Raw genomic sequence first — 12,935 nt, 5'->3', positions numbered from 1 at the left:
TGGACATGGGAAAAGCAAAGCTTTACATAGTACAGAATAAACAGAATGGAAAGCTGCAGCATCATGAAAGGGATTTCCTTTGCTGCAATCCATTGAGATGATTTGGTAATCTGGCACTCTGCACATCCTACCATACATCCCTGACCCTAGAATTAAAATGCAATTGAGCTTAATGACTCTAAGAGATGAACACAGAAATACAGGCTATCACAATGTCCCTTTCCCACACATTTTCTAGCCCTACTGCCTACCATCAATCTAATCTAATCTCCTTTTTATCATACTATGAGGACAGCCCTGAGTCCCATGCATGCCCAATCTCTCTTATGGAGCTCCAAAACCTAACTCAGCACATCCCTGTTTCACAGAGCTTCTCTTACTCCCATTGCCTGAAGTGCTAGGGAACTGCTAATCACTGCTCTGACTGCAGGAGCTGTGCTAAGCACCAGTCCTCACATAGTTTGTTCACTCGCTGATTAGTAGTTGCAAGATATTTCTCCCAGAGACTTTATGCAAGGAGACAACTTGACAAAACCCACCCCAGGAGTCAAGTAGCCTGGGCCAGCCTCCCCACCAGCCAGTTCAGTGGCACCTGAAGTGGTGAGGACACCAGAAAGCACCTTCGGCCAAGCAAAAAGAAGACCTCAAGGTATGCACCTACACATAAGACCATCTGCAAAGCCTAAAAATATATCATCCAGTAAGGATTAAGCATCCTTGTGCTTCACTGAGAGTGTGCTGAGGCAGAAATAGATCAAACACACCCACCTGAAGAGCAGTGTAAGCAAAACTAAAGGAAGAAGGAGAGTGAGTTCGCAAAATTATGGAGAATGGATCGTGAGCAGCTAATGTTCTTCACAAGGTGAAGAATAACACTAAACCTCAGATTCCTCCCTCCTGGTTGTTACTTCATGCCTGCTAAACTACACTGTCTTGTGGAACTCAAGTTTCACACTTATATCTGCCAACCTTTCTTGTTGCCTATTACCAGTGTGGCTCCACCTCTGTGTATTCAAGGCTAACACCAACCAAAGCTTCACAGTGCCAAGAACAGTCTTTCTCTCAGGGACAGGGGACAAGGGCTGACATTTCTTCCCCTTGCAGGAAACAGACCTTTCAAGATCCTCTTTTCCCACATGTCTAAAAGAGATGTAGCAGTCATACCTAGACTGTTGTTCTCAGAGAATGCTGGCCATGGTGTCTAGCATGGGTTAGACTTGGGGGGAAGGAGAGAAGTGACACAGTGCACAGGAGAGAGCAACCAGCCAAGGGAGTGGCAGGGTGCTGGCAAACACTCATTCATAGTCTTGCTATGTCACAGCCACAGCACTGAGTGCAGCAGGGCCCTGGGCTCAGAGGAAGCAAGGAATCCTTGTTCCTGTGGCTCTGGGTTCCTACCTACTCAGCATCATGTGCTCAGCTCACTGACATAAGGTCCTTTTGGAAGATGAAATACATGGCCTTTTATGTAGCTCTGTCATTCCTACAGTAACACTATGCCCTGCAGGACTCACTGCTCCCTGTCTGCCATTTCAAGAGCAAGACAGCATGTGAGATGATGCCTTTTCCATTTTAAGCACAGCTTAATGCCTAGATTCTTCTTCTGTGCATTTTATGAGAAAGTTTCCCTATTTTTCCCACTGACTCCTCACTGCACAGCCTATTCTGTCCTCCAGCCCACCATGTTTCTGTGTTGTGTCCTGCAGACTTCAGCTATACAGTGAAGCCATTACTGCAAGAACTACTGCAGCTCTCATGTATATATCATCCCACCTTCATTTTTTTGGCACATTTCTTTGGCTGACATTAACCAGCCTGCACTTCTTTACTGGCTTGTAAAAGCTAAAAAACTGGGAACAGGTGCATGTTTTTCCTCCAAGTATTCTTCAGATTGGAGCTATGCATGAAGACATGATGATAATGTAGCAATACAGGATAAGAGACAGGAATATAAAAGTGATACAAACAATCATGATTAGAGCCCAAGAAAAAGGCTAAGAATGCTAAGGGAACCTATACAAATCAAGAATGCTAGAAGCCTCACAGTAAGTAAACAGCAGGCTAAATGCAATGAGAGAAGGATGCTGGCAAAGAGAAAGAGGACTTTGCATGTTTCTTACACTTAGAAGCTCAAGATGTACTCAAATTCTTGGCGAAACAGCTGGGAAATTTTAAAATGCATTTCGTCTCATGATTGACTTAGCTTGCAGCTTCTGCCACATAATGACTATTTCTTTGGGCCAAATGGTCTCCTCTTACAACAGGTCAGAGGACTCCAGTAAATACCTACAGGAAATAGGGCTGGCAGCATGGGAGAGGGAATCCTGTCATCAGGGCACTCCAGGCTGAGGAGAGCAGCCTTAGAACAGTAGAGGCTAGCGTGGTCTCCTCAATGCACAAGAGCTCATGGAGGGGACAGTCCTTCTACTGCTCCCCTCCTCTTCCAAACAGGAGCTAGACCTGACCCATGTGAGTACAATCTGTACGCCAGCATCCAAAACATTTGTAATCTTAATACAACACTCCTTCTATTTCAGTGTTTAGACATTTGACCCAGCCAAGAGGAAAACACCAAATGATCTTTGCAAGTTATTTAAAAATAAGCCATCTGTCAATCAGCTCATCACCATTCAATTCATCATAACATTCTCCATTGTACATGAACAGGAAGAGCCACTTCCAGCAGCCCAGGCCACCTGTTTGCAGCCTTTGTTTTTTGAGGAGTGGTTGGTTCTGCTTTGTACACCTCATTTAAACCTGGCCTTTCTTGTCTGATGTCAAAATACAAAGGTGCTAGAAGAGGTCTATCATTGAAATGTTATTATAGAAACATTACTGGGAATTATGCCATGGTCAACTTTAACTTCCCCAATACCACTTGGGAAATAAATGCTTCTAATAATAAATTTGGGCCCAGCTAGCCATGGGTATGATAGCTGCCAGATTTCTTCAGCTGATGGTAGTCGCTGAGACAAGACACAGCCTCAACTTATTAAGTAATGAAGACATTCAAAAAAGCTGGTAGTAAAAAATAGCATGGGCTGAGTACTCAGCAACTGTTTCCATTTACTTTAAACAGAGTAACAAACAGAAGTAGGTTAGTAATGACATCAACTTCAGTAGGGCAAACTTGGTCAAACTAAGGAATTTTAGTAGTGAATTTATCTGGACTGAAGAGCCAAAAGACTTGAAGGTGGAGGGAGCTTAGAAAATACCTAATTAAAGGTATAAAAACTATCCTGTATATACATATACTGAAAGCAAGAGAAAAAAACCTTGGGAAGCACTCTAGGCCTGAGTTAAGTGGGGAAATAAAACAGTGCTGAGCAGCAAAGATAGCTGTGGTGTTGAGGTCAAGGTGTGTAGGATTAAGGCCAGATTTGCCAAAGTCAGTGAGATAGGTTATCAAACAGGCTATTGAAATAAACAATAAGTAAATCTTCAGCCATTTGCAAAAAAAAAGAGAACGTGCCTCAGAAAAGACACTATTTACTAAAGGTAGAGAAGCCCTGATGTAGTTGTACAAACTTTTGTTGTTTCCTTCGGGACATATATGATTTGGGCTCTCACACTCAAGAAGAAAACAGCTCTGGAAAAGATGCAGAGAAGGGTTACATGGAGAACATCTTGTGAGAGGAGCTAAACAATGCTGGCATGAGAACAAAGCAGTACAAACTGGCTGTGAATGCAATGAATTCCTTGCCATAGCACAAACCTAGAAACTTGTTGATGCCCTTGCTTTGCTTTCTGCCTCTCTTTCTGTGGCACATTATCCTTCGTCTTTTTTTCTACAAGCCTCAACTTTGTTGTAAATCAACGAAAGAACTGGCACAGTGTGAATTGGTGATGTATAAAGGAAATACTTTATGGACATTTTTGAACAAAATCTCACCAAGCAAACCAGCTTGGCCATGGTTCAGACCTTCTTCTGGGGCAAAATCTCTCTTTCTGCTCTCTGTGTTCATTTTCATAAAGAGCTCCACCTCATTAAGACCCCTTTAGGTCTGGTTGCCATTGCCTTAAGTTTTGCTACAGAAAACACCCCTTGGTTCTTGGGAACATACTCGCGCTCTTCCTTTATGGGAGTTCCCCAAACTAGCCTGTGCTAGAGGCACTGGTGTACCTCTTGCCTTTTTCTGCTTTGTTGGATAAAGCCTACCTAAGCCTGCGAGCCAGGAGTCAGAGCCTAGGGCTAATTTCCTTTCTTGCACCTATCCTAACCCAAACAGTTGCCCTTTTGAGTACCTAAAACATCCACATGCCTGCTACATGTCATTGTCTATGGCTGTGGGATGACCAGATCTGATGACTGGTGATCTTTTCAGCCTGAGAACAATCATTCACATAGAGAGGCTGGAAATTAAAGAAATTCTAAGGACAGTCATAAGCAGGGTTCAGGTGATCCCCCTTGCGGAAGCCTATCTCATTTCCTATTAATTGGCATACCTGTGCTTTTGGTAGAAGGGGTTCAGGGCAATTCTCCTTTTCTCTTCATCTCTGTGGTATTTTTGTCCTTCTTCTCGATCTGTAATACAAGCAGAAAAATGAGGGTGATCCACTTGTGAAGGAAAACAAAGAGTATATATAATTGAGAGGCAATGTCCTCAGCCCAGACTCTCAGTGATGCTTAGGCAAACTGTGCTGTACAAGTACTTCTAGCCAGCCTTTAGCCCAGCTGAGGATTCTCACTTTTTCAGTCAGCTCTTGCTGCACAAAGGCTGAAAGCACTGCCAGCAGTTTTCAAGCAGTTCACACAGTCTCTTCGTCCTATGCTGACCTTAACACAGGCTTGAACTACACTCTACCATAACTAATGACACTGCAGAAATATTTAACCTTGACCCTCAACTAAAAGTGATTTAACCTTGACCCTCAACTAAAAGTGTGCTCTTTCAGCAGTGAAGGTGGACCCAGAACACTCAGAGCTGGATTCCGGTCTCCATGGAGCTGCCATTTGGAAAGCACAATGGGATTAGACCTGAGATCACTGTTGTATCATTAACAGTCATCTTCTTGAACTAACCGAATAAGATGCAGCCTGAAGCTCTCCTCCTCTGCAGCCAACTCTGCTATCAGGTTAGATTACATCTTCCTTAGGAGCTCTCTTGGAACCAGCTTCTCTACTGTATGTTTGGCTCCAGCACAGTGATGCCACTGAATTTTTACAGTCTTACTGGAAAAATCAGTTATTTGCTACTAGCTTTTCTTTAACTGGAAAACAGATTTAGAAAGCAGACATGTTTGTCTGGCTCAACATAATATGTAAGTGTACAGGCAAGAAGGTGAAAACTCAGTAGTATGAAACGTTCCCTACATAATGTGCATGATTTAAAGTCCTGTTGGATAAATCTATTTCTTGCCATAAAAGTATAGGTGATCCAAGTTAGAATACCCATAAAAAACATTTTTTTTTTTTTTTAAGCTGGCTGGTTTTTACTGTGACCTAGCAGAAAAAAGGCTGCAAAATCATCTTTTCTAACAGAAGTGTGACCAGATTAAGTTATGTCCTGTTATGATACACCCTCCCTGGCACAGGGAGAGGTCTGCATCTATATTTCAGCTTTTGAGAGAGCCGTTGCTCTTGGTAAGAATACGCAGAAGTGTCTGTTATCCTGGGAGTGCACAAACAACTTTTGTTGAAATCAGTACCACCAAAAGCAGTTCCATCTCATTGCCTGTTTTAATAAATATTTTCTGCATTTTTTTTTTCCCCAAGATTCTTTTCTCTCTTTTTTTTTTTTTTTTTTTTTTTTCCTTCTTCCCTATTTTAGAAATTGGGAGGCTCAGCTTTCCAAAAGGCCCATTCATAACTTTCTTGTGAACCTGAGCCGATTCTTGCCCTGCAGCTATGTGAAAAGCAGGGGAAAGCTAATTACAAAATAAAATCACCTGAGACAGCCTCATTTTGCCAGGTTAGCCAACTATTCCATAAGCTTGAGCAATTTGTGTAACTCATCTAGAAGTCTCTGTTCAAACCAACTCTTCTACAGATACAGATAACAGTTTTTCAAAATAATTCTATCTAAAGGAATAGTTCTGTTAAGGATTTCCCAATATACCACTTGGAAGGAGCTCCTAAAAAGCAGCTCTGCATACTCACAACAAACATAAAGACAGTCTTGCAGGACAGTTGCCTGTAAATTTTGCTTGTAGTAACAAGCTGAATACAGAAGATACTTTACAAAGTGAACAGTTACCTTTAAGTGACAGAAAGGTTGATCTGAAATCAATGTAAGGGTTCATATGCTGTAGGTGGAAATAGAATTCTTTTGCAACTCTTCTGATCTTAAAATGTTGTGAGAAAGTGGAACAAATACAGAACTAGCCCAGTGCTGCTGCTGCTGACAAGCAATCGTGAACAATGTTTTGCAATAGAAAACAACAGATAAACTACAATAGAGAAATTTAAGGGAACAATATGAAACATTGATCCTGCATGCCAAAAGGTCTACTTAGTCAGAAAGAAGGTTCCTGTAATCTTTCCAGAAGAGGCAAACAGCATGAGATGTAAATAGTTGTGGCTACATGAACTCATCTCTTAGGAGAAGAAGAAATGATTCTTAAAGAAGTCACACCAGGAAGTAAAGATATATTTTTTGAAAGAACTCTCAAGACTTTACCTTTCCAGATGCAATTTCTTGCCTTTATTCTATCCAGCATTTCCGGTTTCCAGTTTTGTTTTCTAAGCTGATGTTATTCTTCCAAAAGGGACTGATCTGCTGCTGTGTCTAATTGTGAAGAGTCAGTGTGCATAGCAGGTAGCTCAATCTGCCTTCTGAACAGGTTTTCTTCTATATAAAATGCCTGCCAAGAGAATGATTACTAAAACCCTCACACCAAACTATCACGTTAGCAGAATTTAACTGATATTTTTAGGGCTCTCTTAAAACATTTCAAGGTGCCTTTAAATGTTGCTTCAGCCAATGCAGGTGAGTCTTGCAATACACTGCTCTTTAAGGGGAAAGATTTAGCTTTCTAAGAACAACAACAACAAAAAAGGACATTCATTTCACTATCCAACACATATGCACAACTGTACCTTGAGGAAAAACACCAAATTGCTGCCACATGGTGACACATATCTTGATTTTTCATTTCTTTGAGACCAGTTGGCAAAGAAGGTGGCTTTAAAAAAAGAAAAAGTTGAAAAGTTTTCTTGACATTGCACAGGCTTTTTGGTTAAATATTTCTTCAACAGATGTTATTTGTTTCCTATGTTAATGCTATTCATAAGTGAGAATTTGAGCTAGTGCTTCAGTTCAGACACATCATGGTTCAGATCTATTTTCAGTTTTTGGTATCCGTGGGTTCTGTGAACAGCTCTCAGATGACTCAGAAAGCCTTTCAGAGCTTAGGAACAGGAAGATCAAGGTACACTGCAGCTACGAAACTGGACCAGAGGATCAGTTTTGTTTTAAGCCAGTGTTCGGCCATCATTATCTAGTCCACCTTTTTGCTTGCTTTTCCTCATCTACAATTACAGTTGTATATTTTCAACCAAAGACAAGAGGCACTTTTCCTTCAGAATTCTATAAGAATTTTTGCTGTTTTACTCATTCTATTCCTCAGAAGTTCAGCAGACAGACTGTGGGGACTGCTTCTGGTATCTTGGCCTCTTCCCAGGAATTTTCTTACTATTTCTAGGAATACAAAGAGTCTTCTAGATATTGGCAGCACTCTTGAGGAGGAGATTCCAGGACTTTTTTTTATTTCTTGCACCACTAGAAATAAGAAAATCACAGATGAACCCCATCTTACCCCTCGAGTATCCCAATACATGGGCAAAAATGAAGCAAACATGCCTCAGGTTCTGTGGCAAACCCAGAAGTTTTTGAAACTGGAAGCCTGCACTTCCTTAGTTTGTTGAAATCAGCAAGCCAACATTTTTCACATTTCTGTTCTGTGGAGAGCTTAGCAATTATGTTTTACTGTAGTTCGCAATTTAAACAAAATTGCTGATTTTCAAAGTCCTCTGCAATGTGAATTTACTGTTCTGTCTCCTTGTCTCTGTTTTGAGAAGGTGTCAGAATACCTTAGGAGAGACAGATGGGTGAATATAGGTCTGAACAACCAGTGATTAATAACTGTCTGCAGATGTTATGGTTCATAGTTTGAAGAAGGAAAACTTATGGCATTCAAAAACATCTTTTAAAATTGAAGTGTAAAAAAAACCACCACCAACAACAACAAAATGACAACGTATGTGGAGCTTTGCAAAAGTACATCTAGAATGGGATGGAATGGATCACAGAATGCAACTGCTTGGTTTGGAAAGGACTTTTAAGATCATCTAGTTCCAAGCCCCTTCTATAGGCAGGGACTCCTCCCTGTAGACCAGGTTGCACAAAGTCCCATCCAGCCTGACCTTGAATGCTTCCAGGGAGGGGGCATTCACAGTCTCACTTGGCAACCTGTTTCAGTGTCTCACCACTCACATAGTGAAGAATTTCTTCCTAATATTTAGTCTAAACCTGCCCTCTTTCAGTTTAAAACTATTTCCCCTTGTTCTGTCATTACACGCCTTTCTAAAAAGTGCCTCCTCAGCTTTCCTGCAGGCTCCCTTCAGGTATTGGAAGGCCACTATAAGGTCCCTGCAGAGCCTTCTCTTCTGGAAGAGAAGCTCCAGCCATCTCTTCTGGAGAGAGCCCCAGCTCTCTCAGCTTGTCCTCATAGGGGAAGTGCTCCAGCACTCTGATCATCTTTGTGGTCCTCTTCTGCTCCAATAACTCCATGCCCTTCTTGTGTTGAGAGCCCCAGAACAGGATGCAGTACTCCAGGTGGGGTCTCATGAGAGCAGAGTAGTGGGGCAGAATCACCTCCCTTGACCTGCTAGTCACACTTCTCTTGATGAAATCCAGGAGACAGTTGGCCTTGTGTGCAGCAAGCACACATTGCTGGTTCATGTTGAATCTTCCATCAACCAACACTCCTAAATCATTCTCCTCAGAGCTGCTCTCAAGCCATTCTCCACCCAACCTGTATCTATGCTTGGGATTGTCCTGACTCAGATGCAGGACCTTGCACTTGGCCTTGTTGAACCCCCTGAGGTTGGCATAAGCCCACCTCCCAAGCCTGTCCAGGTCCCTCTGGATGGCATCCCTTCACTCTAGCATGTCAACTGCACCACTCAGTTTCATGTCATTTGCAAACCTGCAAATGCACTCGATCCCACGTCACCTACAAAGGTGTTAAGTAACACTGGTCCCAGCACCAGTCCGAGGAACACCACTCATCACCAGTTTCCACTTGGACATTGAGCCATTGACCACAGCTCTCTTAAGTGTGACCATCCAGCCAAATCCTTATCCAGTGAGTAGTTCATCCATCAGAGCCATTTCTCTCCAGTTTGGTCCAGGTAGATGACATCAGTTGCTCTTCCTTTATCTACCGATGCTGTAACTCCATCACAAAAGACCACCAAGTTTGACGAGTAAGACTTGTCCTTGGTGAAGCCATGCTGGTTACCACATACCACCTCATCTTTATTTTCCATATACCATGTATAATATGACTACTGTTGTAGCTGGTTTTATCTTACCTCTTTATGACACCATTAGGGATTGATTCATTCAAATTGATGGAGATGTAGTATTTTTTGACTGCTGATTAAATGAAGCAAAAGCATTTTCTGGCTCTTCTACCCCACAACTTCTGCCTCCCCAGACAACAGGGGGAAAAAACCCTTTGAGTAGGAAATAATGGTATCTTTAGTCTCAAAGATAATAAAGAGACAGCCATACTGATTTAAGTGCTGGACAGAGTGCAGATCTGACCTTTCTGATGTTTTGTGGTCCAAAACAATTCTAATCCCACATCCGTGTTTAAATTCTATATTGCAAAATTTAAACAACTATTTTTCTTTTTATCAAAGAAAAAAAAAAAAGATAACAGATGCTCTACAAATAAGTAAACACTCATTTGACTGGTATAATTTGAAGTCATGCCTGCTACAGAAGACCAGAAAATGGAACTGCCAGTAGAAATAGAGAAACAATTATTGGAGTCCAATTCATGGACATTTTTTTTTCTCATAGCTGATCAAGCAATTTTGATAGTTACTGGAGTTATTAATTCTTGCCTTCAGTTAAATGAATTCCTCATTGCAATTTGTAAAATGCAAAAGTTCCAAACATAATTATTAGAAACAATAGTATATTGGTAGAATTAGGAATGTTTTTGTCTTATTCCTCAGTTCCTTACAAACAAATCTTGATACTGTCGATTTCCTAATTTGTAATAACCACTGTAATTTTGTGGAAAAAAATTACAGGTAGATTTGCAGCACCTTGGTTCACAATTGTTTTTTTTTGTTAGCTTATATGAATGTAATTACTAAAAACAAACAAACAAACAAAAAAGACAAAAAAGAAAGAAAGAAACACAAGGAGGCAAGCTCTGCCTTCGAAGTTTTGCTAAAAAATGGACCTTGACTAATTATAATACTCATATAATACTTATAGGGATAGGTCACTTGGCATGCAGGCACAAGTGTGCATTGGGGTGGAAAGATAGCAAGTGGCAAGAGGGATTTCATCACTAAAACATTGAATCAGGAAATGACATGACTCAGATTTTAAAGAACTGTCACACCTTTGTAGAGATGTGTTCTTGAAGAGTCCTCGTAATTATTTTGTCACTCAGACAAAATCTTGTTCACAACCTGGGAAGGAAAACATCTAAATACGTCATGAATGTAAGTAGCTACAAAAACAGTCAAGATTACATTGTTTGAGTTACTTGGGTTGCTTGAGTTACTTGGGTGTGAAGTTGCAGTACAACCAAAAATGCCTTAAGGAAATTAAAGCTATCTGTTCTGTGCCACTTAACTCAGTTGGTTTCTGACACCAGTGATGAGAGCCCACCAAGTTTTAAATATAATCTCTATAACATTAGGGACTTTTAGGGTGATTCTTATTAGATGTTCCACAACTCCTCAGGAAAGGAGGAACTGAAATGAAAAAGCAGTTTTTTTCTAAAGCAGCATTTGTGCCCTGACTAGCCAGCACAACTTCACAAACCATGTATTTCTGTTTAAACTTGGATATCCTTGTAAGATGCCCAGCAGATGACCAATCAACACTACTAGAGGGCCAACAAAGTTAAAAGTAACCACTTTTGTCCAGGACAAATGGACATTACATATTGAACTCAAGTTTATAGTACTGAGTAGTAACATTCTCACTCTACCCATGGAGTAGAAGCTATGAAGTTTCCACATTATAAGTGGCCATCTTCAAAAACAGTTACAGCTACCCAGAGAAACCCTAAGCTATTAATCTGCCTTACCCACTACCTCATGCACTAACTCTCTGTAATAAAACCACGATACCACAGTACACAATTATGCGACACAGTCAACAATACGCACTCAAGGAACACACTATTCCCTCTCTTCCCTTCACAATGGCCATTCTTGATTTTAAATTAGATCTTTTGATTAAGGTGCGTCTGGTCTGCCGCAGATTTATTTATGGTAGAAGACAAAAAACAACAGAGAACACTGGTAGAGTACTTTATGCTAGTATTTCCACAAAGGAAAAGGTATATTCCCTTTCTCTGTGGTGCCAATTTGTTCCTGTGATGTCTGTATTTACTCATAAATGAGCTTTCACCTACTCCTATCTAGAATTTCCCAGGTTGATATCCATTTGGTAGCCCATATCCATATCTCTCTCATATCCTATCACCGAACTCCCTAATTTCTGTTCTGATATAAGGCATGCCTATTCTCATACCTTCATTTCTTTCCTGAAGCATCTTAAGCTTCATTATCCTCTTTTATTCTCCCTATGAAAGGAACAACATGCATCCAACAGGCTTCTCTCCCTCCCCAGTCATCCCTTCATGATCCAAGTACCTGATTTCTTTGACTAACTGGAAAGAGATTGTCCTACTTGTCAGATCTAAGAAAGCCCCAAGAAAGGCATACTCTGTATGGAGTTCTCAGTTCTTTATATGGTGTCTCAATTTGTCCAAAGTTTTTTTTTTTTCTTTTTTTTTTTTTTTTCTCCAGTCTTGAAACATCTTTGAAGGAAAACAAAAACTTTCAACAAAATTTTTTACATTAAATATTTCATTTCATTGAAGGCGCCATCACAGATAAGACCTGTTGTTTCAACAACATTGTAGAACTTGGCCGTTTTCTTCAGTTACTTTCTTCAATGTAGCTGGAAACCATTATGCAGTTTTCCATAAATAGCTGCAACTTCTTCTTTCCTTGACTTTTGAAATTCTTGGTAATGACTCAACCTGTTATCATATTTGAGGACAATGCCAGCAGACACTTTTACACATTAAACAATCTCTGAAAGTCAGATGTGAACTACAAAAGAGGGGAAAAAAATCAACAAGGAAGTTTTGCTTTTGTTATATGGTGTAGAACCTATGAGCCTGATCTAAGCCACTGAAAGCCTCTTAAAATTATGAGCAGGCTAAGTGTTAGGCCATAAGAAGCAGAGCAAAATAAGAAGATACAAGTTGCAAAGCACAAAACCCTCAATACATTCTTAGAGAGCATCTCATCTGGGTTGAAAGATGGGAAGCTAGGGAACAATGAAGACCTGGACATGAATCACTGAAAAGCAATTTCTCTCAATGCAATGTCCTTGATGAATATGCTTTATAATAAAATGAAAACATCAGCATTTAACACAGTGTAATTGGTCATTGAGGGAGGGTATCTATATTAGTATTCTTATTAAGACTGGGAAAGCAGAAGCCACTAAAGCAGTGGCCAGTGCTCATGTCAGCAACCACGTGCAGACCATGAATAAGGATCCACCACAGAGTGCCATGAGGCAGAAATGTGTCTGTCAAATAGTGAAAGGAGTGAAAGGTATGTGGCTAAGGCACACCAATCATCCAGAGAGCAGCAAGGTGCTTTGCTAAATCCCATACAACAGAGAACATGGAGGAGCCCATGGAAGTAGATGCAC

The sequence above is a fragment of the Lagopus muta genome, chromosome 1, assembly GCF_023343835.1.
Source record: "Lagopus muta isolate bLagMut1 chromosome 1, bLagMut1 primary, whole genome shotgun sequence".
NCBI classification, from domain to species: Eukaryota; Metazoa; Chordata; class Aves; order Galliformes; family Phasianidae; genus Lagopus; species Lagopus muta.
The sequence above is the reverse complement of the archived record's forward strand: the minus strand, read 5'-3'. Positions refer to the sequence as shown.